The sequence below is a fragment of the Oncorhynchus mykiss genome, chromosome 12, assembly GCF_013265735.2.
Source record: "Oncorhynchus mykiss isolate Arlee chromosome 12, USDA_OmykA_1.1, whole genome shotgun sequence".
Taxonomy (NCBI): Eukaryota; Metazoa; Chordata; class Actinopteri; order Salmoniformes; family Salmonidae; genus Oncorhynchus; species Oncorhynchus mykiss.
Window position 1 is genome coordinate 11,237,003 of NC_048576.1, and position 4,384 is coordinate 11,241,386.

The 4,384-nt window shown below is 41.2% G+C and overlaps 1 long non-coding RNA gene across 1 annotated transcript; it reads left to right on the plus strand.

The window, feature by feature from the left end:
• On the plus strand, positions 1-2,730 carry LOC110536957. The gene is made up of 3 exons (XR_002475531.2): positions 1-371; positions 1,408-2,417; positions 2,532-2,730. It is a non-coding gene; the product is annotated as an uncharacterized LOC110536957 (long non-coding RNA).
• Positions 2,731-4,384: the final 1,654 nt, after the last annotated feature.

Consider the following 4,384-nt stretch of genomic DNA (forward strand, 5'->3'; position numbering starts at 1 on the left):
TAATTCAAATTCACGCGTCGCATAAAAGCGGCCCAATCACAGCTGTGTATGTAAACCAAATGATGATCCGTAGCAGGATTGTGTAACAGTAAAAAAAAAAAAACGTAGCTACATGCCATGAAAAAAAGGTTGTCTAATCAACTTGAAAAACAAATTGAGCAGGTTCAGGAGACAATACAGACACATACAGAGACAGTGGTCGGGTCTTCTGAAGACCACGAGGAAGGAAATCCCTGACCGCTTCTCAAAAAACACAAGCAGAGAAGAGCAGACAGTGTAACTATGGAATGTAAACTCTGCTTACCAAAGATGGTGGAGGTGGCTGCCTACATTTACTCTGCTTCAAACTTGAGGAAACATGTAAGTTAATGGTACGAAAAGTAAAGTTCTAAATATATTTTATCGCCATGAATGTCGTTTGTTGTGTAGGCTATGTAATGAATGCCAGTTGCATTCAATCTGTAGCATAATGCTAACGGTAGCTAGCTCATCCTGTTGCTAGCTAGTTAGAAGCTAACCCTGACCAATGTCTTTACACAGCTGAAGGAACTATATATAAGCTGTAGTGCGGGCTACTACCTCATTGACATTATGGTGGCTAGTAGCTAGCCATCCTCATAATTTAAGATGTTGGTGATAGCTAAACCCCATTATTTCTATCTCTACTTTGCACATTCTTACACTGCAAATCTACGATTCTAGTGGTTTACTTGCTATATTGTATTTACTTCGCCACCATGGCCTTTTTTTGCCTTTACCTCCCTTATCTCACCTCATTTGCTCACATTGTATATATACTTATTTTTCTACTGTATTATTGACTATGTTTGTTTTACTCCATGTGTAACTCTGTTGTTGTATGTGTCGAATTACTTTGCTTTATCTTGGCCAGGTCGCAATTGTAAATAAGAACTTGTTCTCAACTTGCCTACCTGGTTAAATAAAGGTGAAATAAAAAAACGTGAAATTAATAAACTTGTGAAGATAAAATAAATAAATCATTTTGAGACCTGGGATTTGTAGGTGTGTGCATTCTTTTTTGTTTGTTTGCTTATTACCTAGCTATATCTGGTTGGATCACTGGGTTTCAAATAATAGCCAAAAATCATGTTTGGTAAAACTATAGTTCTTATAACTGGGGAAAAGAAAGAACAATATCCATATGCATTTGGAGAGTGACATTATTCAAAACACCTTCTTATAGCTGACAGTCTGCATTTTAACCCTATTGTCATTGTAGATTTTAAAATCCAATGTGCTGGACTACAGAGCCAAAACAAAAATGTTGTCATTGCCCAAATACGTACAGATTGCACTTTAAGTGCTGGTTTAAGTTAATTTGTATAAAACCAAACTGGTCAGGCTATATACATTTTGCCCAGACTGATGCAGTCATTTTGTCCACAGAGGAAACATCCATTAAAGATGACAAACTACAATATGTTCACCTCTGCAACCACATACAAACGAACCAAGGAACTATCAAACACCTCTTCAACTTACAAGCAAGCAATGATGTCTGATGATGGCAGTGGGAGGAGCCAGGTGCATCTCACAGGCAACCGTTGACAAGCTTGTCATTCATTTGATCTGTGAGGAGAGTTGGTAACCACCCTGCATCCTCAATGCAAAGTAATCTCCAGTCCTACTGTTCGTTCAAGAATACATGAAGCTGCCAATCACATGAAGAAGACGGTTATGGCACACCGTGGCAAGGTAAATTATGTTGCCACCACCACTGATTGTTGGACAGCTCATCAAAGGAGTTACATCGTGGTCACATGTCACTGGATAGATGAAGAAACTCTGGTGAGACATTCTGCTGCACTCGCTTGCAGGAGATTGAGAGGTTCCCATACATATGATGTGCTTGTAGGTGCCCTCGATGACATCCATTATGCATACAGGATCAGGGCGAAAGTGGTAAGAACCACAACAGACATTGGATCAAACTTCATCAAAGCATTCAATGTTTTTGGTGAGCAGAGCCAGGCAGTCGAGTCAGCAGACCCGAGACTCGGATGCTGAAGAGCCAGCAGAGCAGGTTGAATACCAAGACACCTATTCCATCCTGGAAAATGACAGTGGCCTAGAATATCAACTCCCTCAGCATCAACGGTGTGCCTGTCACCTGCTGAACCTGATTGCAACAACAGATTCTGCTTTGGCAGAAACAAATAGTGATGGCTACAAAAGTTTGTCCAGGTTGTCTTTTGCCAAATGCCATGTGGAATAAAACGGGGCGGTCAACCTTTAGCTGCTGAAGTTGTAGAGACTGAGTACAAACTGCAGTAGATCCATCCAAATCAAACACGCTGGAACTCAACTTACCTGGCTGTGGAGAGGATCACCGGTATCATACAAGAGAAGTGGGAGGATGCCATAAGAAATGTGTGTGAAGAATTAAAAGTGAAAATGTGAGTAGCAATTCTTTGAATCAATGTAATGTTTTTCCTATTACAGTAATATGTATTGTCCATGAAATGTTAGAATTCTAAGAGGTATTACATTTACCTTACCTTATCTTTCAGGCTGAGCCCGGCAGAAATGTCCTTCTTGAATGTGTACTGCAAAGTTTGGTCTCAGCTCTAAACATTCTACAGTCTGAGACCAACACGGAGTGTGGTGTCAGGAAAATAACCTCACACTCAACGTCAACAAAACAAAGGAGATGATCGTGGACTTCAGGAAACAGCAGAGGGAGCACCCCTCTATCCACATCGACGGGACAGTAGTGGAGAAGGTGGAAAGTTTTAAGTTCCTCGGCGTACACATCACAGACAAGCTGAAATGGTCCACCCACACAGATAGCAACAGCGCCTCTTCAACCTCAGGATTTTGAAGAAATTTGGCCTGTCACCAAAAGCACTCACAAACTTTTACAGATGCACAATCGAGAGCATCCTGTCGGGCTGTATCGCCGCTTGGTACGGTAACTGCTCCGCCCACAACCGTAAGGCTCTCCAGAGGGTGGTGAGGTCTGCACAACGCATCACCGGGGGCAAACTACCTGCCCTCCAGGACACCTACACCACCCGATGTCACAGGAAGGCCATAAAGATCATCAAGGACAACAACCACCCGAGCCACTGCCTGTTCACCCCGCTATCATCCAGAAGGCGAGGTCAGTATGTGTGCATCAAAGTTGGGACCGAGAGACTGAAAAACAGCTTCTATCTCAAGGCCATCAGACTGTTAAACAGCCATCCCTAACATTGAGTGGCTGCTGCCAACATACAGACTCATCTTTAGCTACTTTAATAATTAATAATTGGATGTAATAAATGTATCACTAGTCACTTAAACAATGCCACTTTATATAATGTTTACACTACTCATCTCATATGTATATACTGTACTCTATACCATCTACTGCATCTTGCCTATGCCGTTCGGCCATCGCTCATCCATATATTTATATGTACATATTCTTAATCATTCCTTTACACTTGTGTGTATAAGGTAGTTGTGAAATTGTTAGTTTACTTGTTAGATATAACTGCACGGTCGGAACTAGAAGCACAAGCATTTCGCTACACTTGCATTAACATCTGCTAACCATGTGTATGTGACCAATAAGATTTGATTTGATTTGACACGCATATGGCGTGGCTGCTGCCAGTGATCTTCTTACTAAAAACAAAACTTCAAAGGCTGGAAGCATCTTGCCAAATGTGCCTACCACTTATCAGAGCCATTCAGAACGGTCTCCAAAAGTGCTTTGGAGAAATGATGGAGTAGCCACAGCTTATTGCTGCTGAAATCCTTCTGCCAAAGTTCAAGACGTCTTGGACTGACAAAGCTGATGTCATCACAGCCGGTATGATTTCTTTACTCCGAATGGTTTTAACCTCATTGTCCATTAATGATATATTTTTGTCTTTGAGTCTTTTCTTTAGTTGTTTTTTGTTATGATTTTTATTTTTTTCATTATTTAAGTTGCATTACAGATGCTGAACAATAACCTTTGCATATAACTAAACTCGGCAAAAAAAGAAACATCCTCTCACTGTCAACTGCGTTTATTTTCAGCAAACTTAACATGTGTAAATATTTGTATGAACATAACAATATTCCACAACTGAGACATAAACTGAACAAGTTCCACAGACACGTGACTAACAGAAATGGAATAATGTGTCCCTGAACAAAGGGGGGGTCAAAATCAAAAGTAACAGTCAGTACCTCAGACCTTGTATATTCCAGGATGAGATAGTAAAAGCTTTGTGTTCCATAGTGTCTAGTGTTGTTTTTGTGTGGTTTAGGCCCGGACCCTTAGGTGTGAGCAGAGCATGCTGGGCGTCTGGTGCATGCCTCTTGGGTCGCAGGATGGGGCTTGGGCGGGTGTATTAGTGGAGGTTGGACCTGTTGCTCTACTGTTGCT